Here is a 23,186-nt window from a genome sequence, read left to right on the forward strand (position 1 = left end):
GATCTCCTATCCCATAGCATGGCAAACTCTTTCAAAACTACAAGTGCACCAATGCTGTGTAAACACACAGCAGTAGAAAGCAGAGAAATTACTTTTCCATATCTCTCAAGCATGTTCTGTAAAACAGGACTGAATCAGCCACTTGGTATTTCAGAGTTTTGCAGATTATGAATGTTCTTCTTGTTGAGGAGCAGACAGAGGCATCCTTAAACAAATACTGTCAACAGGTCCAATAAAAAATCAGAAGTAGAAGCCGCATAATGGTGACCCAGTTTACAGATTCCAGTCTAAAAACCAAACCTCAATCTCAGAACAGCATATTACATATTTCAATTCCAACATTAACATCAAGCAGCAAACATGTGGCAGTGAACAGTGATAATGGCCTAAAGAGAGCTCCTATACCTGCAATTACTGCTGTGCTTCAGCTGCACCATCCCCTCCTCCAACAAAATATTCTCCATAGCTCAAAAAAAAAAGCCTCTGTGTAGGTTTTGCCTTCTTTTTTTATATTCACCAGACTCCAAAGAGTTTACAGGCTCATGCACGTGGCTTAAATATTGGATAACATTACTTGTGAAGGTCAGAGCAGGGTCATGCTCATGGGGTTGAAATATTTTGAAGCTAAGTTCACAGAAGAGCAAAGAGGCACTGCAGAACAGATTGTTTCACTGAGCACCTACCACCTCCTAATACGAGTAGGGAGTTGGGGACTCGGTTTTGCAATACAAATACCTTCATCCCTCAGGAAAGTTTGCCAGGAAGAATATGTGGCTTCTTTTCCAGGAGTTAAGTTTAACAAATAGAGAAGCATAATAAAAGTTTTGGTACTACAATGGAACAGTCAATGTGATATTCAAGCAGAAGATGCAATTGATCTAAAGGTAACAAACAGCTCAGTGAAGAGCCTCCCTGAGCAAAGGAGAGAAACTGATGATAATAGATTAATTCAACCATGACAGCAGCCAGATGACAAGATGTGCTACAGGAATGTATTTCAATTTACATGAACACAAAGCTGCTTGAACACCTTTTCATAATGAAGTTCCCAACAAACTTCTCCCTTTGTGTGTTCACTGTACTGAAAAAAATCTTGATAAATTTTAGTCACATCGGAGTTTTGCACACAAGATCTGCAATCACATTTGCTTTCTTAGCAGCAAAACAGCCACTGTATACTCAGGTTTTATGGAGTGCATGGAAATCTAGCTGAAACTGGACAAACCCAGTATTTCTGAAATTTCAATCAAGATGCACTGTAACATTTACTTGAGGATCTCAAGCATCCTTAAAACTGGAAAACCTCCTGTGTTTTAAGAACTGTAAAAACAACCATTTCTCCCAGCTACAATCCAAAAAGACTTTAAGCTACAAAGAGCTTGAAAACTCAATTTAGATAGATATTAAGACAATTTAATTTCTCAAGCACTTTTCTGGAGGATGCTTTCTCTCAGCTTAGCATTCCAGGTAATAAATGCAAGAGCCAAAAGGTCAGAATCTACTCTTCTGGCAAAGCTAAGCATGCCCTTCTTGAGCTCTGAAATGACCTTTTAGAAACAAGGCCATGGTGCCCTCTGTGGAACTTTCCAGATTTGTGGAAGCAGCTGCAGGTCAATATGCCACAGCTAAGGTTAGATAGCCCTTCACTTTTGTGCATTATTTTCCTTCAGAAGGCAAGATGAGCAGCAGGCAGAGCTGACCTGTTGTACTCTGAGGGAACACTGCAGAGAGGAAAATCAAATTTGACCTTTCTGAGAAGGTGCTGTGTAAGCAGAATACCTGGACCAATCTAGAGTAAAGCAACCTAGCTCAGAGATGCACCAGGCCCCTGATAGATATAAAAAAGATTTACTAGAGACTCATGTTTTGTTCAAGGTGGCTTATCATTTGCAACTTTTCTGGGCCCAAAACACACGAAAAAACTGAACACATGGAAGATTAAAGTGCTACTGGATCTAATACTGAAGATGATGACAATTTGCACATAGCATGAGAAGCAGTCTACAAATCCAGCTATTGACATTTAGCTTCAGTGACCTCTTCTGCTATTTGATGCCCCATAAAAGCATCACCAGCAGGAAGATTTTGGTAGTTCTGTGAATTACCTTGGTAATTAACCACATAGTGGCATGCCCAGACAGTATTAATTTACCAAGCTCTCTTGCAGTTTCCTTGCAAGTTCACAACTTCATCTGAGTAAGTAAAATTACTAGTTTAGAAAGTCAGATGTGGTTCCAGTTAGGTAGCCCTGTCACTGAGCTTCCATTGACTAGTGAAGAACATCTCCCAGCACTTACTGCACCTTTCTTGAGCACATTGCCACATCAATCAGCTCCAGTTCAAGAAAGACTTAAGCCTGTATGAATACCAAAGCCATCAGCAAGCCCCTACTGTTGATTTTGATGTTCTGTAGCTGGGGTTTTTGTTTTGGAGCTGAATAGCTAATTTAGAGCATTGACTGGAGGTGACCTCTGTGGGTGCTAAACCACCTCTTCACTTACAGCTCTTCCAGTACACATGGAAAAAAATACACAGTGAAGCTGTAATTCTTTCCAAGAAGAATTCTATATATTTCAATCACTAACATCAAAATATTCACGTGTCCAGACTGAAGTACACTTTAGGTCACTACCTATTTGTTTTTCCACAGCTTCAGAGCACCAACCTCTATCCAATTTTATTTGGTATTCTCATTCAGAATACAGTACATTTCAAAACCTGCAAACCAGTTTCTCTCCCAGAAGTATTACTCATTTTAAAAATTCATAGTGCAGTGTCCAGAGGCAACTCATTAGATAAACTAACAGCCTAAGTCTCAGTAAAAGCACAGATTTAAGCCACTGAAGTTTTCTCCTGCCACAAAAGCAACATCACAAGATGAGAGCAGAACAAAACCACTAGTTTCTGTCCAAAAACTGACTGTCCCTGTGAGGCTGCTCAGAATCCCTGCTGGCATGCTCTGCACTCCAGCACAACACTTGAGCCACGTGGAGCAGGTTATGGGAAATGGGAGCACAAGCCAGGAACATGGCTTAAACTTGACCTACTTGCAGAGGAAGACATACGGAATGCCACATTGGATTAGGGTGATCTGGCCCATTGCAGCCTTATGGGGTTGGATGATGCTGCGTGGAGAGCCCTGATCAGACAAGCGGAAAGCAAAGGCATATTTTCAAAACAAGCCTTGCACGCATGCCCTTCCTGTGGAAAACATCCCCAACACATTTCAGTGCCCCCCAGCCCCCAGGCTGAGCCCAGGGGAAATGTAATAGAAATACTCAATGCAAGTAAATTCATCTGAGCAGCACCAAAGAAATCTCCCCTCTCAGACATGGAAGAAAAATTGTATTAACAAAGATGTTGCTTGTAACTGGTGAGTAGCTGGAGAACTTACTCTCATTACAGGTAAAACACTACCAAGGTGTTCATAAGTGATATTTTCTATTGCTTTTTTTTTCTATTTCAGGCCTAATATGCTTTCAAACTAGTTTAAAAAACAGTTAAATAAATAGATTAAAACATTTGTTTGTGATCCCTGAAGAAAATCTGCTTTAGCTTACCTTTTGGACATGTACGTATAGGCTATTCCCAATACTAAAATCCGCAGTATGAAAACTGAAAACTGCAGTATGAAAAACTCCCTGAAAACCTCATATGCAGTTAAGCACAACACTATATGGAAAGCACATCTAATGAAGCAACAAAGGTTTTGTTCCAGGGATTTGAGCTTAAAATTTTCATCTGGTCATGTAAGTGCAGCAATAAACATCCAATTCAGAAAGATTTTTGGCAAAATAGTAAGTAAAAAACATGCATAGCATTAGAAGTCTAGCATTATAGTGGAATACCACCATGATATAACACTTGCAGTGTTACTACATAAACAAAACACTTACTGAGTGTCTCTCTATACTGTTTTTCTAGGAGGATAATCCTATCAGCCTCTTTCAAGGCTTATTGAACAGTATCCAGCCATGAACAGGGAGAAGAAAAAAAAAAAAAAAAAAAAAAAAAAGAGAAAAGCAAAAAGAAATGAGGCAGTGCATAGGTGCCTGCCCAGATCAGCTGAATGCAAGGCAGCCCTTAGCAACACATGGCATCACAGCCTGGCAGCCTATGGGAGCCCGTGTGCCTTTCTCTGCCAATGAGGCAGCAAAGCTTCACATCCAGGGAGAACATTTCTGCCCTCAACCTGAAATGCTAGAGATTGCTGCAGAGATGGAAACAGGCTGGTAAAATGCACTGCAGGAATCCCTCTTTTCTGCTGGTTGCAACATTCTCCCTGGATACAAACATGTTTTTCCTAGACTAATGCATATTTATTTCTATTCTGAATAGTGCTAGAGCAGCAGAGATGCCTTCTGACACATTCTAATTTCATCTATTGATTTTAGTGTTTTTTTAAAGTAATAAAGATCTGCCATGATACAAAATGCCAAAGTAATATCATACATATGAGAGAATAAATAATTAGAGTCAATATTAAAAAATAGTAGCTATCACTCATCATCACCATTACATTTAGGAAGGAGAAGCTTGGTGCCATCAGCTTGAAGCAAGTTATATTTTGGATAACTTTGGATAACTGGTTTTATATTCAGGATTCACCATAGCTCTAGTATCATCACTAATATTAAAGGTAACAGCTCAAATTGTGTCCCCTGTGTGAATCTGCTGAATCAAACACACGAGTGAAGTGCCAGAGCCACCCCAGTTCTGCACAAAACATGCACTTTTCCTTCATTGATGGACAAGCTTTTCAAGCAAGCATTAAGGTTTCAGCAGTTTTTACAGACACTTTTGGGACAGACTCCCAGTCCAAACCCACGCCCAGACCCACAGGCTCTGCACTGCTGACACCCAGTGGCCACAAACCAGGGACTGCAAACCAACCACAAGAAGAGTAAAATATATGCAGGCCAAAAATCCCCCTCCAAACCCCCTAAAACAGCCTATATCACTGAATTATTGGGGCTTCAATCATTAGCATCCTATCTGAAAAGTGAAAAAACAAATGATACAGTCAGATAAGAAATGTTTTTGTACAGAAAAGTAAGTATTCAGACTACTGAAAAGCTGTTTGAAGCTGCCTCTGATGTCCATTCATTTGGCTAAATTGACTTTGATACAATAACCTGTTTTAGCTGAAGCTGTTTTGGTTTTTTTGGTTTTTTGGGTTTTTTTTTGAGATCACACATCATCAATAAAGTCTCCTTTAGAACAAAACTGAATTCAAAACTTGTCATATCAGGAGGATGGAGGTCTGCCAGGGAAAACAGACTAGTGAATAGACTCACATTCCTCAAAACCAGAATTGTAAAGTACGGTCAGAGGAGTGTTTATTCAGTCCATTTTTCCTCTTAGAGGAAATCAAGGGAAAGGCACTGAAGAATCCACAGTTTCTTCAGAAGTAGTCTTAGAGCCTTGTTAATTTGGGAACATTTTAGTGCACAGCTGACACTGAATAACGTATTTGACAGGGGCTACAATAAAATAACTAAGCATGCTCACACAAGTCTGGAATAAACCCAATTTGTCTGGAAGAATTACGCTTGTTTTTAAAACAGAACTGGTATTGAATAGGGCAGAAACTATGCTTCAAAAATCTGCTCTGATTTACTCTTCAATAAGTAACTGCACAATTTTTCCAAGCATGAATCTGGGGTTAAAAAATAATTACATGCCCTTTCCTTTTTCAAAAGGACACAAGCCCAACATGCTTTAACTTAATTCTGCAAAATGCTCTTTTTAATTCCATTCCATCGCAGCCATGGGGAAAACCACCCTCTTCATTTATTTCAGGGACGTGTCCACTGCAGGGCAATTCCCACTCTGCTTTCCCCTCTAGCGCCGGAGAGGCACAGCGCCGCCTGCAGCGCTGCGCTTCCCCAGCAGAGGGCGCTGCGCTACCGCTGCATCTCCCAGAGCCAGGGCAGCCCGGACCGGCGGGATCCCAGCGCCAGGGCAGCCCGGACCGGCGGGATCCCAGCGCCAGGGCAGCGGCACCGGCGGGATCCCAGCGCCAGGGCAGCGGCACCGGCGGGATCCCAGCGCCAGGGCAGCCCGGACCGGCGGGATCCCAGCGCCAGGGCAGCCCGGACCGGCGGGATCCCAGCACCGGCGGGATCCCAGCGCCAGGGCAGCGGCACCGGCGAGATCCCGGCGCCAGGGCAGCGGCACCGGCGGGATCCCAGCTCCAGGATAGCCCGGACCGGCGGGATCCCAGTGCCAGGGCAGCCGGACCGGCGGGATCCCGGCGCCATGGCAGCCCGGACCGGCGCTGGGATCCCAGCGCCCGGCACCCCCGACCCTCTGCCCAAACACTGCTCTCTCATACTGCCATTATCCTGGAAACACTGATCTCGAATCTGCCTTTTCTCAAGGTAAACTGGGAATGTTTTTATCAGGTACTTAAAGATACAAACCCCTCCCCATTTAGTACGAGCTGTGGCAGATTTACACTTTTTTTATTCTTTTAGGAAAAAGCTGCTCACACTATGAAAGATGGTAGGCTTTAGAACTGTGCTGTACTACCACATTACTAAGAAAGTTTCCAGGATGTCAGCCTATAATTTAAGAACCCTCAAGCTTTCATCTCCAAAAAAAACCCAAATCCAACAGTAATTTGTATAGTAAGTCCTTCTCCTGCCAATCACCCCTGTATAAAGAAAATAAGCGAAACCCCAACCAAAAATAAAAAAAAAGCCTCAAAACCCCAAAACCAAACCTGCAAGTTTTATCTAAATGCTAAAAAAAGAAGTATGTTTTCAGTTCCTAACTGAAGGAGTACGTTTCAGTTCCTAACTAGTCGAGTTGATGTGCCATTTTCCATTCGGTATTTCACACGTGAAACAGCACTTTCTCTTCCAGCCTCCTTGATTTGGAAATTCTTTTCTTTCAGAGGAGCTGAATTCCCACCCATCAGACTGCCACACGTGTCAGTATCAGAGCTGGGCAAAGCTGCACTGAGGATCCCACAACCTTGGCAGTGCTGCCATTTGATGCACCGGGACAAGGAGTACAAGCACCCACATCACCCTGTAACACTCAGGTAAAATGCTTTCTCTGAGTTCAGTTCAAATCTTGCATCCCTTCAGTGCCTTGGCTTGCAATCCTGCACTAACAATGTCATGACAAATTATCTCATCATCAAGCTGATGGATATAAAGAGCTTTTAACAAATTCCATCTCAAGGGACTTCTACTGGAATGTCACAGTGCTAAACCACAAACCTTGTGTGTATGCACCTTACACTGACTGTCCATCTGAGAATTCAGTTCAGTGACACAGCAGCTCTGAAATATCAAGGAGGAAAGGAAGGCCTATGACCTTCCAAATCATGGAGCTGGAAGGGCAGGTTTCCATATTTCAGGACAGCTTTCTGATTATTCTGTGGATTTTCCTTTTCTGAGACACCAGTCAGACACAGTATGTTTGCAGGGTACAGAAGGCTAATGAAGCACATCAAGATGATGATGGTACAACAGAGGATGAGTAGCAGGATGATGCTCCTTCCCATCCCATCTGTTTCCAGAAACAGTTACAAACAGACAGGCATTAGGCAGGGCAGAGGGATAAAACTGGTCTCTACATGGTTGTTTATTTATTATTCAAAAGTGACTCCTTGCAAGATTGAAGATCTACCAGCTATCTTTGTTACATCAAGTTACTTCTTCAGATCCTTTCAAAAGACCACCAACTACTCTTACTGAACCTGGATAGTTTTTCTTGTTGTAAAGCAAGTGTTAAAAAAATCCCAACTAAACAAAAAAACCCCACCTGACCAGATTGGGTCAGATTTCTGTTGCTGGCGGTCCGCTACAGATTTCTGGTCCAGATTTATATATCTGTGCAAATATGATCATTTTTTACCCCATTTTCCATTTCTCCCATCATCTCAAATTTTATTATATCTTAAAGTCAAACCAGAGGTACCCAGTAAGGCTAAGATAATATAAGACAATTCATTTCCATCCACCTGTTGGAAATATGGAGAAACATTTCCTATTCTTCAGTGATATCATACAACCTGAAATCCATTAAGATCAGTAACAAATACAGAGAATATCATGCAGAGTTATGATTTTCTGCAGTGGTCCATCTGTGAACTCTACAGGTCCATCTCATCTCATCTCACAAGAAGTTTGAAGCAGTTCCTGGGGAAAACCAGGTACATAGGCAGAATGAAAAGACATTAAGAGTATTGAACACTTTTAATAATCACATGTGGCTCTGAAAAATACTCCAGCTGAAAATACATACTAGAAGAACCACAAATACATGGAATACCTGTTCCTACTATTCCTTAAGCACCTGCTCACACAAAGATTTAGGGTTCACTGAATATTAAGCTTTTTTTCAGGTTTTAACCTTATTCAACAGCAACATTTAATTCAGTTTGTCCATTCTTTAAAACTTTACCAAATTCTTCCATAGTCTTCAGTTCTTTACATGTTGCTTGGGTAGGGTTGGTCAGTCCCTCCCAATTCTGAACACTGGTAATTCCCTGATGGTTTATGATGCTGTCAAACATCTGGCAGCTAACTCTGTCTTGGCATAGCTGGAGAAGTTGAAAGCATCAGGAGTGACACCCCAGCTTCTGCTGAACTGGACACCACATCATCTTGACTTACATTCTCCCTTCAATATCTGAAACACTGCTGGTCCACAGTTTCTTCAAAGAAAACAGAAGTGATTTGCCATGTGCTGTAGTCATTTGCTGGACAGCATTCTTCTTCCTGCAGGCAGTATCATTCCCAGCAATGCAACCTGAGTTTTGCCAGCTTTTCTGGATGACTCTCACCTTCCTAAGCGGAAGCAGCATTGCTCTAGTAGATGAATAAGTGAAAGTTGTGAAAAGATGTGCAAAACCAAGTGCACACATGCAGAGGGAAGAAAGATGGTGGTCCTGGAGCCTGGACTTGCCTAGATGGACCCATGGTCTGACTCACTTCAGTAACTTTTATAATGTTTAATTTGTAAATGCACACAATGCTGGAAATTAAAAGTCTGCACTAGTTCCAACTGCAGCTTTAACAATACCTTCAAGGACTTTGTAAGTAAAGGCTATTAAAGGAAAAAGGTACCAGTGCTACTCCCACATGGCACCAGAGATCCACCTGCAGCCTCTGGAGGACCCTGCACTGGAGCAGGTGGATGCCCAAGGAGGCTGTGACCCTGTGGGAGGCCCATGGTGGACCCATGGTCCTCCTGGCAGGACCTGTGGCCCTGTGAGGGACCCACACTGGAGCAGCCTGTTCCTGCAAGACTGCACCCCATGGAAGGGAGCAACACTGGAGCAGTTTGTGAAGAACTGTAGCCCTTGGGAAGGACTCATGTTGGAAAAGTTTCTGGAGGACTGTGTCCCATGGGAGGGATATCCCACACTGGAACAGGGGAGGGCTCCTCTCCCTGAGGAGGAAGCAGCAGCAGAAACAGCCTGTGATGAACTGACTGTAACCCCCATTCCCCATCTCCCCTGACCGAGCAGGGAGGGGTGAGGCAAAGAAATGGGCATAAGATTGAGCCTAGCAAGGAAGTAGGAGTGGGGGGAAGGAGCTCTAATTCTAATGGTAATAAATTCAACTAATTTTCCTAAGCTGAGTCTGTTTTGCCCACAACAGGAACTGGTGAATGATCTCCCCCACCCTTATCTCAATCCATGAGCTTTTTGTTGTATTTTGTCTCCCTTCTCCAAATGACAGGGGAGTGACAGAGTGGCTCTGGTGGGCACCTGTATCTAGCCTGGATTAACCCTCAACACAAATCCATCTAACCAGCTCCCCAGAATTCAAAGGCTTTTTGATGATTAATCAAAAACAGAAGAAAAATAAATCCTACCTCACGTTTGGTACCCATCACCTTCCCAATGCAACAGAAGATTAATGGCTGTGCTGGCAAAGCACAATAAACATGAAGTGTAACACAGACACTATGCAGTAGCTTAGATGACAACCAGCAGGTTATAAAACTAAGAGCTAAAACCTTCACATGAGCATGTGCTACCTCTTCACTCTCACAAGCTGGTTCAGAGTACTGGCTCCTGGAATAAGAGATCTGGTTCAGCTACACAGTAGCTTTACTAAAAAGACAGAGAGAAACCACCAAAACATTATCTCCTCCTTCAAATAGTTCAAGAAGTTGCACAGTCTTCTAGGGTAAGTTCACACAAGTGGCCAAACCACTTTGTGTATAATGGAAATGCCTTCTTTGAAGTAGACTTCACATCACTCTGGTGAAGAGTTTTCAAAATCAGCCTCACCAGGCTCTGTGGTGAGGCCCTGTGGAAGTAAAAACCAAATCCTTGCAGCCTGGTTTAGCATCTTTAAACACAGAGGCATAATTTCTGTCAGGGAGCAGGACTCCCAGAGAACACCACAAATGTCAAGAGTTCTTGAAGGAAAAGAGGGAAAGCAAGTTCTTGCAGGGAAAATGACTAATATTGAAGGAGTCCCATTTTCTGTCCTTTAACATACTACAATTTTGCTTATTTGTCAGCAGTTTTCAAGCAGGTTAAGTTTCAATTCTTACCTACAGCCAGTGCTGCACTCTGTTCTTGGCCTCCAGTCTGTTTTAAAAAGAAAAAAGAGATTATGGAAATTAATTCTTTTACACTAAAAGTCTTAAATGCAATGCAATGTGACCTTGGAAAAGCAAACACACATCTGTTCCAGACATACTGTTCTTATGTATCTACTTCATAAACACAGTCCTGGATCCATAAGCCACCAAGACTTTTTAAAAATATGCTAAGAAAATGTAATTCAGAACTGTGTTTTATCTCTAGGCATACAAATAAATAGGGAATGCCATTATTTGGCAATGAATGTGCTTCCAGGGAAAAGTGCTGCCATATTAGACAATGCATAAACACATATATTCCAGAATAAATTTAATAACTAAAGAATCAAAGCTGCAATAAAATACCAGTGGCAAACTGTTCTGCTTGCATTTCACATTGCTTTAACAAGAAAATCACACAAGAATTTAATCCAACCACACAAATGTGCACTTGAAAAAATTCAAGGCTTGCATGCTGACCTCCAGAGAAGGCATTTTCAAGTCACTGAAAACCATTTGCTTAACAAAGAAAACTAGTGTTCTTGGACAGCCTCAGTGTGCTGCACACATCATTACCACCGTCATAACATGGTGAAATAATTATGTTAACAGTACAGTTTAAAGGAGAAGGTTTGGAGTATTACAGTAACTGAAAGCTTCACAGGAAATAATAGTGTAACATTAGCTAGGGACAGCTCTGAAGATACACAGCAGCAAGAAGCAGAGTGGAGACTTTAGTGAGAATGACTCTTCACAGCCCAGAGAACTGAACATAAGCAAAACCATGACCATCAGACACAGTTACAACTGCAGAAATTTAACTCTCCATTCTTTTCAGTGCACGCATCTCTCTCAAAGAAGTTTTCCCCTTGACCAGGCTTAAGTTTGGGTAGCAGCTGCTTTTGCCTTTTTCCTATTGACTTCAGCTTCCCCTTACTTTCTCAGAAATAAGCAACAGCCAGTACAAGAAAAATGGTTAACAGCACTGTGTTTGTAGGAGCTACTGCAATTCCCTAAAATGCACCCACTCTCATTGGGCATATTTTAAATACGGGGATTTTTTCCCCTTCTCATGACTTCAGACTGCTCAATTTGTGCTTTGAGACAGCACAACAAAAATAAAACTCTGGAAATTGCTAGTCCCCTGCAGGTCAGGGCTGAACACAAATGGCATTGCAAAGAGAAACTGAAACCAAAGCGCTAAGAAGCACTACTCTAAGAAGCTAATTTCCTGAAAAAGAGTGAAAGAAAAGTCAGATAGGACTGAGCTTCAAACAAAAACAAGAAGCCTAAATTCATTAGAATGAGCAGACTATGGAAATAAATTTGAAAATGAAAGGAAAAAAAGCCCAATGTAGTTGCTAGCTTAGGGACTTTTTTTTTAAAAGTGTCCTCTAATGGTACTAGTTCATTTCTACAGAAATACATCTATTTCCAACTGAGGAATTATTAGGAAAAAAATGAGGTCAGGTCTTTCCATCTTTCTGGACACAATGCTGCACACATAGAGACATAAGCACTTACCACCTACAAGAACAACGTGCTGATGTTCAGGTGGCTTGTCCTGAAAGCTTCAATGAATGAGTGGAAGTTAATAATTAACAAAGCCTTCTAGGACTCCTGTGTAATGAAGGCAGGAGGAGAGCAGCAAAGCCGTTAGGCAAAAGGGAAACAGCCAGGAAAGTTGAGAATTATAGGTCAGTTGGACTATCATCAATAACAGGCAGAGGGATGTTAGCACAGGAATCCATTAACTGGTTTCCTATCCTTTAGTACCTATGAAAAAGCCTTTGAGCAAAACAGCTCACACTGAGCACTGCTGATGCTTGGTTTATCCTGGCAAGCTGACAGGTATTTGATTTTTTTACATAGTGCGACTTCACATCACAGTATTTTAAATTTAGAGGTTAGCACTGAGCAATATAATAAAGCACTGCCTAAATGGATAAGAAATTGACTTGCTGATCTCTAGTCAGGGAGGAACACCAGCAAAGATGCATTAAAAATAGATGTGAAATGATTGGTGAACTGGATTCTTTACAGAATTAATTTTTGCTCTTTGGATACACCTTAATTTAGACTAAAGAGTTTCTAAATGAAGAACCCTTTCAGGTTCAACATGCACTATTTGGGTTTTCATGCTGGGATAGAGGATTTGCAAAACCTCTGAGCTTCCTTCTGACTTATCCTCAAGGTTTAGATCTACAGATTATTATAGAAATACCACAAACAGGCACAAGATGAGACATGTAAACTATACAACTTAATAGGTAGTGAAAATTGAGTAACTCATACCCAGCATTTTTCAATTCCTTGTGATTCTGAGGTAGTCAAATATTTAATGCTACATTACAGAGAAAAAAAGTTCTGGCAGGAAAATTAACTTTACTCAATGGGTTACAGCTCATGGAGTCAAACAGCAGAGAGATTAATGCATCCCATCCCAGGATGGGATCTCATTTAAACACACAACTCCTTCCCTTGAACTGCAGCCTAACTTCACCACAGCAGAAAGAGGCCAAAGCACATGCCAATATCTCAGGCCAACTACAACAGAAATTCAAAGAATTGTCACAACAGTTGAAGAACCAAAATGGAAAACTGTCTAGAGCCATCAGAGAGGGACAGTGAACCATCTAAGCTGTAGCATAACAGAAACAAAACCAAGCATCATTCACTTTGTCAGAGGAAAAGCCTGCAGCTGACAAGTCAAATGGTACCCAGACAAAAAAGATGCAGTAAGTAAACTTGGCATCACTGTGAATGATGAAACTGGAGGAAAAAACCTCAATGAAAACTGGCTAACCACTGAGTAAGCTCTGTGCTTTGGGCATCCACCTCATACTGAACTGATGCTGCTTAACTCAGCAATACGTGAAAACAGATTTCACATGAGAACAGCTAACCACTAACTTCCAGTATGAAACCACTGTCTTCTGCCCAGCTCTGGCTGAACTAATTAAGGAGCCTCTACTCTCAGGCACAGACTTGTCAGTGACTGTCAGTCATGATTTGCTACAAGAATGATGATTTTTTTCAGGCTTTCCAACACTCACGTTCTGAAAACACTGAGTGGTAAGAAATAATCATCAGCAACTTTGCACCAAGAATCTAAATTACTTTCTGTCTACTCAACTGGTATCTCAGCTCATCAGGGAACTTAAGAAAGTATGAACATCACAAAGCTTACAAAACTTAATAGCAAAAGCTTGCATGGGATTCATGTAGTCTATGTGAAATACAGGGCACCCAGACTAAAGCTGCTTTCAAAACACAGCAGACTGCTACTGTGACAGAGCAAATGTTTAAATTCCTGGTTTGCAGTTCAAGCTTGCACTGGGACTCCTCTGGGTAAGCATCACCATCTTGAAATCCATGTGAAGCAGCTGTGGACTATGGCACAGATGTTCTCAGTTCATTCATGCTAACGGCCCCTGGATACAGAAGAGAACAGGATCTAGCTCAAAGTCTACCTGCCCTGGCAATTTTTAGGTGTTTCTGCTCTCTTGGTTCAGTTTTAGACTTGAAATAAAGTTTGTGGAAACAGCTCTAAAAAACTTGTTACCCTTAGAAGCACCCACTAAAACATAAAAACCAAGCCCAGTCCAAAACAGAGCCACAAGTCAAATACATCTCACATCTTGTGGGTAATAAAAAGAGAAAACTCAGAAATGTTTAGTAATAAAATTTGATTTTTGCTTCAGTAACAATAACAGATGTCTAAGCTATAAAAAATAATTCATTGCTAGGATCATATTTCAAAGAGAGTTTCAGGGCATCTGCAGATGAACCCCTGGCTCAATGCTAAATGGATGAACTCTGGTGTTTAACATCAGTGATTGTAGACAAAGATCCTTCTCTATCTGTATGGCAATTGTATATGAGACTAAGATTAGCAAAGCAGGCTACCACCACTGCAAAGTGACCTCAGTTCTTCACAAAGAGCAAATGTACTGGTTGCTTGCTATAAAACCACTGTTTTGACTTCTGATTGTAAAGCTCCAGCTCAAATCTTTCTTCTCCATTCATTTTCATTTATCTTGGTGAGGCAGAATTGCATCTTAGAAGTCCACATGTTATATTAAATCTTTCCCTATCCTGTGTAATTTCTCAATGCTGCCACAGTACCTAATATTACTTGCTACACTCAAACCCATGTTTTAAATTTGTAATTTAATGATAGAAATGGACTGTGAATGTATCAGAGGGTCTACATTCCATTATAATTTTTCAAGCTTATTTCATTTTCCCTAATTATTATACGTTCACAGGATACATTATCTCTAAGCTGTTACTGTTGCATAGCAGCTTCACTTCATATGATCTTAATTTTAAGTTGTTTTTTTTTTTAATACCTTTTGTAGTTAATGTATCCCATTATATTGTTGTGGACTTGGCAGTGGAGGATGATGGTTGGACCTGACCTTGCATGCCTGTTCCAACCTAAAAGATTCCTTGAAAGTTAATAGAAAAGTTTATATTCTGCACTGTAGACCAATAGGAGGGACACAAGGTTTTATACACATACCCCCCCTTCCAACAACTTCAGAAAAGAAATAAGAAAAAAGGGAAAACTAAAAGATATTTGAGAAGCTTGTATTTCAGAAGAGGATATTCACCCAAAACTAGTATTCAGCATGAAAATTTTTATTTTTGTCCACTTACACATAATGGTTTGTTTCCAGGACAAACCATTACTTTGGCTTAGTGGAAACAGTAAAATAAACTATCATAATATTCATTTTTGCATCTCAAAGCTCTACACAGAAAAAGCCCTGCAAGTTGAACATCAACTACAAGGGATTTTTTTAACCAGATCAAAAAGTTAAATATTGCCAAATAAACTTTTTCACTTATAGAAATAAGTTGAGGAAAAAAAAAGGTTGGGTAACCAGAAGACAAGTAAGGAATTTTAGTAAAGCAGAGATGGGATTTCTTTAGCTGTTTAATTTAGAGTTGTGTTTTAGTTTGTGCTTGGTTGCTTTTTTTGGTAGTGGAGTAGAGGGTAAAGCTGTGGTACTTTAGTCCAGATGACACAGCTGGTTCTACTAAAAAAAAAAAAAAAACCCAAAAATTAAAAAGACTGCAAGAATTATTAAAGCAAGTCCTGTGTCTAATAGTCAATTACTCAGACAACTGAACTTTCTACTCCTGGTAACATATTATCTCCTGTATTTCTTTTGAACTTTCATAAATCCAAACCCTGGAGTGATTTAGTACTTTAGTACTGGATATACAACACAAGCAGAATTTTTAAGAACTCTCAAGAATTCAGGCTTTCACTCCTCAAAAAAAAACCTACTGAAATAGTCCTAAGGTAGGAAGAGATACAGGATATCATTCCTACACCTTTAATGACACTGGCATTTGGCATTGGCATTTGCCACTGCATGTTTAACTTCCCCACGACTACCTGGCATCACTGTCTTGCCACAGTAGAGGCTTCCTTTGTTTTTATGGTGTTAACACCCAGTTGTGAAGTGTTCCTGAATACCACTCAAGTGATTCAACAGCTTATTTATCTAAGAAATACAGATGATATAATTTATGAGGAATATGACAGTTTAACAGAGAGTTCTGGCTCAATATCATCAAAACAGAAATGAAACCGTGTCCTGTCCCAGGAAGTTTGCAGCAGTGTTCATCCACTTGCACAAACACCAACATCAAGACAAGGAAAGGCCAGCAGGGCTTTCCTATTCACATTGTTAGTGGTGTAGCAGCAGCTCTGAGCAATGCCAAGACCCACAGCCCTGTTCCCTAATGCTTGAACAGAGGAGTCCTTATTCCTTATAATCTAGATTTCTACTCTCAGGGTAAGAATAAAAACCCCCCAAAACCCCAACAAACACTTTCCTCAGGACTATACTAGGTCATATGAACAGCAAGGAACTTCTACCACAAAAAATAACTCCAAAAAAACCCCAACAAACAACAACAACAAAAAAAAACAGCCACAGAAGAGTTACAGTCACTCACCACCTATAAGATCTTATTGTTTTAGTGAGTTCTAAACATCAACTGTTCATCAACAGTAATAAAAAATTGAGAGCTGAAGCCCTAGTTACCCCTCTGATAGGTAAAACTCTAGGATAAACTTTGACCTAAGCTGACTGTGCTATAGCTATGGAAGTATCCCACACAGCATCTCTGCTGCTCAGAGACAATGGATGTGTTTATTTCAGATTGCTAAAAACACAGTTTAGATTTTTAAAAGCCTGAAAAGCCCTTCCTATGGACAGCAGCAGCAGTAAGTTTTGTCACAGGCTCAGGGCTGAGCAGTTTCCAGGTGACAGCCAAGCAGTTCACTTGAACTCCTTCCCCCAGGGCTGCCCCACTATGCAAATCTCAGCAGAGGCAGCTCCTTCCAGCTCCAACTCATCCACAAAAGGAGGCAGGACTTTGCAAAGGGTGACTCCATGAGAGCCTTGGGACAAGCAGCAATTTATGTCAAGGAGGACAGAAGAGCTCTGCTCCTGCCAGGGGAACTGTCCCAGAGCACTGAGACTCTTGAGCTCCTGGACTCAGCTTGTCCAGGAGCTCTGTGAGCTCCACCTAAACAAATATTTGCAATAATTTTTGCAGCTACATTTAGAAAACAGAAGAGGGCAGGGTATGAAGAAGCTTTTCCAATCAGCTATACATTGCAGTAATACAGTTTTGAAATTATTCTAGTAAAAACATGGATTATTAGAATACTAAAAGCAATTGTATCAATCATTAGCTGTCCAGAAAGGAAGAATCTAACCATGATATTTTAACCTGGGATCTCAAATGTTTATTGAGTAGCATGTGAGATGGAAAACCACAAGAATTACAGAATACAGGGTAAAAAACATGAGAAAGATAATATGGGAATGCCCAGGTTCAGTTCCTAGGGACTGTTGTGTGTATTCAACAGCTTTGTCCAACAGGCAGGAAAATAAACCAGAAAAACAGCAGCTATATAACAAGGTCTTAATTCCTGCATTGCAATTTAATGGCACTGAGTCTCAGCAGCTGCACAATATTTCTTTTCAATAATTTCTCAAATTAATTCCATGATCACCTAAAGGAAGGCAAGCTGCATCAGAGGCAGTTCAGATGGGACATTAAGGAAATCTTCACTGAGGGGGTGTCTGGTCACTGGAACAGGCACCCAGGGAAGTGGTCATGGCACCAAGCCTGACAGAGCTCAAGAAGCATCTGGACAATGCTCTTGAGTCCTATGATTTAGTGGTAGGGAGTCCTGAAAGGAGCAGAGAGCTGAACTTGAAGATCTGTGTGGGTCCTTTCCAACTTGAGACATTCTGTGATTCTAAATAATAAATCTGCAGTTATGTGGTCAAGCAGTAAGCTGAACACTAACAAGAACTAAAGGACTTTAGGTCTATAGTTCAAGTGCTTACAGAGTTAAAAAAAAAAAAATCAACCTCTCTCCACAAAACTTAGAATTGTCCTTTAATAAGTATTTTAGAGTTCTTCTCTAAGTCAGGAAGTGAAATAAGCAACATCTGACCTTAACCTAATAGAACAGACTGCATAAAACTGAATATGAACCTCCATAGTCACCTGTCTCAACAAGCACAGCTTTTCAGGTCAAATGTCTTTCTGATGAGAAAAGTTTACATATTTTGCTCCCCTGTTTAAAAGTGACTTTTCAAAAGGTCAAAACAACCCTTAAATTAATGCCTTTGATTTGAAGGCTCATTGGACAAACAGAATTAAACAGTTCATGTTGTTCTGAGCAACTATTTACAGGTAAAGAAAAATAGCAGCTTTACCTTCATAAACAAACCAGCATGGCTGAAGTCTCAAGCAGAGCACAGTTTACTAAATAAGCCTTTAAACCAAATTCAAAACTCACTTATTTTTAAACTACTCTATTAACTATTGCAGTAGGACTACTACATGTAAAGGAAAGATATTTTGGAAGAGCTCCACACTGAATTCCACTTGATTCCACTGAAAAAGTCTTGTCACTGATCATCTGCAGATTACTACAATCTTTGTTCAAGGTTTAACTTAGTTACATCTACTGTGGAAAAAAAGATACCACATTATGTTCCCTCAGCACAGGCACATGATTTACATTGGTAATAAACACTATTAAACTTTAAAAACCCAGCACTTTAAAAAAGCTTCTAACACCTCAATCTACTCCTGTGCTATTGCAGCGAGGCACAGTAAACAAACTCCAAGAGAAAATGCAGCAAGTAAGTACAAGACAGCTCAGTTCAGCCTAAAACAAGTCAGCCATTCCTCTTTTTTTGCCTTAGACACCACCATTAATGCAAAATAAATGCATGCTGGTAGAATATCAGTATCATGATCAGAATTTCTACCACATTATCTTGAGTGTCAAAATCACAACAAGTACTTAACCTCCATGTACTAAGAGCCTTTTAACACAAACCCACTTTCACATGAATGAAAAATCAATTCAAGAGGCTCTGCTGAATTTATAGACAAACCTACAACAATATCAAAGGAGATTAAGTTGTGGCACAAATGGGAAGTACAAGTGGTTTCTGTTGTCAGAAAGGCAATTTTTCTTAACATATTTACATTCTATAACATCACTGTGGCAGGTTATTCTTTTATCCCTGATATTCCCACGTTACCATGCTGTTGGTATCTGGTGGGCTTTGCACTGAAAGCTTTTAGAAATATTTGTAATGTCACCACTTTCTGTGTTGGTTACATAGGTTTCCTCAAACAAACAAACAAACAAACAAACAAACCCTTCTGAAAGCAGCCATTAAAAGCTACACATTTATAAAACCTATTTCCTTATCTAACAGAGAAAACATTTAGCACTGAGCAAAACAAAACAGAACCAAGCTTTATATTTCTTGCAGCATGTTTGACTTCATATAAACTTTCCCACCAGGCAAAATCAAACAGAATTCTGTAAACACATGGAATAGGGCCTTACTCAAATATGGTATCTCTTCTGCATGAGATCCTTCACCTCAAACCTTTTTTACACACACAGGTATAAAGACAACAAATATTCCCGCTCTTTTTAAGTTTAACACATATTAAGGGATTTGCACTTAGAAAAGACTGACATTGTTACTGAAGAAGTTTTTAAAGATTCTTCACAGGAGGAAGCAAAACATTTAAAGATGTGTCAGCCAGACAAATGTTACTTTCATAAGAGCTATACAAGCCACAACAAAGAGTTCACAAAATTAATAAGAAAATGGCAGGTATGCATTTGCTTTCACTTTGTAAACGTAATACTGAAGGTGTTTTCATATTTATTAAAATTAGCATAAATGAAAAACCTGTTAATCCACCCATAATATCAGTACTGGAACAGAGACTTCACAACATGTTAATCAGTTTGCTCAAAACATCTCCCCATCATCATTACAGGGGAACAATTCTAAGTTGCATGGAAAGATTTTTAAATCTTCAAGCATGCAGACAAGTGCAAGCTGCATGTAAGAGATAACACTAAAATGAGAGTGAATAATTATCAGAGATTATATGTGAAAGCAGAAGACAATTATTAAGATCTTTTCTGAACAACTGATATTCTGGAAAAATAATCCCATACAAGTTAGCATAATGAAAAAGAACAGCTAATACAAGAAAAATAGAGCAAACACTGAAATGTTACTCATCCTTCAGTGGCTGTGATAATGGACAGTTGAAACATCATAAGCAAAAGAAACACCACCTGGATAAAATGGGCATGCACATCTTCCACAACCATTTGGGCTGGTCTGCACCACATCAAGGACCAGCTGGGTTAGAATTTTTATCTTGGCACCAGTCATGCAAGACCCAGACACAGGCACTGCCCCAAGGGATGCAGCACCCAAGTATCACATTCTCTTTCCAGCACAGTCCCAGAGCTGGGGGCCTGTGCTGAGAACCTGGGTCAGCTCTAAAACACAGTAGAGCTCAGCAGGCTCTCAGCTCCTCTCCTGCCTTTCCAAAACAAAGTTACTGCTGGAAACAGTGAAACCAAGTTTGTGCAGCACTACCCCAAGCTAAAAAAGACTTACTGATCCTAAAGGAAATACTGAATTAAGATAAATACTTTACCACAGCTGCAGACAAAGAACTACTTCATAGAACTACCCAGTTTCACTCAGCATGACCATCCTGTTAAACTTCTCTCTCCAAGAGAGATGGGGAGATGATGGGCTGGAAAATGAAGCCAAAGTAGGGAAAAAGACAGAAGACTTCAATTCTAGACTAATGAGCTTTTCAGTCTTCTGTACAGAGCAAGCTATGCACCCAAATTTAGTGAAAGACACACATTACTTATTCACATCATATACAATCAGGATAATACAAATTATTATCCTAAAAGTTACTATCAGATAATGATAATGTGGTTCAAAACTTATGGTGGCACTACAGTGCTTTGGTACCTCAAATGGTGGCACACTACATGCCAGAGGTTTTTTCTCCTAAAAGCTGAAGGTCATACACTTTCAAACCCAGTATTTAGGAATGAGTCTCATATGTATTTTAGCTTCAGGAACTACAATTTTACAGGCAACAAAACTCTTGAAATTATCACTCAAAAATAGCTGTACTATGAAAGTCATCTTTATATAAAAAAAAAAAGACTAAAACAACTTTGTTTTTACTATGTCATTCTGACAGATGCACATTGCTGACTACTGTAAGCTTTCAAAACTTTCCTATCATTAATCTAGGTTTGGCAGAGTAACCAAACCAAACCAAACATTTTAATATTCTCTGCAACAGCTACACAAAAGAACTTTATAAAGTTATCCTTGACTGCTTATAAAATTTAGGCAAATGAACTGGCAAGTGAAGATTAATAAAGCATCTGTAAATGCTTAAGTCATGAAAACTTAATGTTTTCTTCTTGGCTAGGATGTGCTTCTTTCCATGTTCTTCCTTGAACTCAGCCACATCACCCCATTTGGGCAAAGAACCCTCTCAACACAAATTTAATGAGCCCTGCAGCTCAAGTGGCAGCAGTAAACAGAAAGGTGAGATCCAAGCTTGATGGAAGGTATAATTTCTTGTATAGAAAGGTATAATTACAGAGGAAAACTGCTACTTCATCTACAATATTAAGTAATTGAGAAGTGAGCTGTAACTCTGGTACCAACTATCAATGTGCACATGATTTACCTATGTCAAGACATTCCAACATCCTAAATTCTCAGGTTTCCTTGTGATTGCTGTGTAATACTCTAGCTCAACATCTTCTTAACTCAAGGACTGGCAAACTGCTATTAAGTGGTCATAGCTCCTCACTGATGATCCTATTATTGTTCTGTACCCAAAAGCAGCCTGCACATGACTTGGTGTGTCTGGGAATCACAAGACATCCTTACTTTTATTATCATACATTATTCTCTGAGAAAATTAGGCCTCAACAAACATCCATTGAATAATTACAAGCATATTAATGGCATCTTCCAAAGCATGTGGACTTCTGTTAAGGCTTCCCTTTGTCTCTCTACAGACTCAGAAGCACTATATGTCAAGTTACACTGCTTGCACTATCACACTTCAAATAGTATTTATACAGAACACAGTACAGACACATTGTATTTGTCTCAGCTAAAAAAGCAAACAGACTATGTCTAACATGTCATTACAGGAAAAAAAAACAAAACAGTCTTTTTTCTTCCATTGAGAGAGCAGGAATTTAACCAATTTGTATTCCAATTTAAATGCCCACACATTATCCACTGCTACTGAGTCTTTTGTCTGGTGAGCTACAGACAGTTAGCAAGAAAAAATGTTGCATGAACTACCTGCTTTCAACAGATCAAGATACTTTGTACTCCTTGGCCTAAAATATTATGGAAAACAAAGAAATATTGTACAAGCAAAGAAACCCAAGCAAGTGTTTACCAGTTAGTAGTATCTTCTTGCAGTCTTAACAGAGAACTCCCTTCTTCAGATTATTGATGCAGCAGCTCGTCCTCACAATCTGAAAGAACAGAAGAACCCCATTAAACATAAACAATACATGGTATTTCAATCACATAAACCAGTGCCAGGGGTAAATCAAAGTTAATCCTGCAGTGCCAAGGAACCTACATAATCCTTTAGGAATGCAAATGAGACATGCAGAATTCAAAAACACTTGGTGATTTTATGGAATTGACATTACAAGCAAACAGAGAAGCATCCTTACAACCTCTTCTGTGAGTCAGTAAGGCTATTAGCTAGCCATAATCACAAGCATCAGAAATAGAGCATTGCAGCTCAGCATTACCAAGTTACATATAGTTACAGCACAAAAAATAGAGCATTACATCTCTGCATTACGGAGCTGAGTTACACATAATTGCAGCAGAAAAAAGTAGGTCTCAGTTCAAGCTTTATTTACAGTGCCACATATAATGCACACAGGGAAAAGCACTTGATTGCTATGGTTTTCATCAGTTAAAGAAAAATGCCATCAATGGAAGTTTTTACTTATCTGAACTTCTCTAGGATTACTAGGATTTTTCTGCTTCAAAATTAAGCTTCTGGTTTAGAAAAATCAGTATTTGTATGGTCAGACAAAACAGCATTTCCTATGGAAATGCAGCACTGAGATTCCACTGCAAGCACTTGGAGGGTATTTCAGCTCATTTGGAGAAGATTTATATAGCAAGCAGCCTACCTTTTTTAGTACAGTAACTGGG

At 40.0% G+C, this 23,186-nt stretch overlaps 1 protein-coding gene across 7 annotated transcripts in view; it reads right to left on the reverse strand.

Annotated features, from left to right (window-relative positions):
* The window catches only part of CYRIB (CYFIP related Rac1 interactor B), a 96,866-nt gene that overhangs the window by 19,821 nt on the left and 53,859 nt on the right, over nucleotides 1-23,186 (reverse strand). For 5 of the 7 annotated variants that reach the window (XM_071421793.1, XM_071421797.1, XM_071421798.1 and 2 more), the window contains exons 2-3: nucleotides 22,405-22,483; nucleotides 10,531-10,567 (exon numbers count right to left, since the gene is read on the reverse strand). The gene's annotated coding sequence lies outside the window, so the exon portion shown is untranslated. The remainder of the gene's footprint in view (nucleotides 1-10,530; nucleotides 10,568-22,404; nucleotides 22,484-23,186) is intronic. The other 2 variants (XM_071421800.1, XM_071421799.1) reach the window with 1 other exon arrangement.

Source organism: Agelaius tricolor, unplaced genomic scaffold (assembly GCF_023055355.1).
Source record: "Agelaius tricolor isolate 1412-34295 unplaced genomic scaffold, bAgeTri1.0.p SCAF_2, whole genome shotgun sequence".
Taxonomy (NCBI): Eukaryota; Metazoa; Chordata; class Aves; order Passeriformes; family Icteridae; genus Agelaius; species Agelaius tricolor.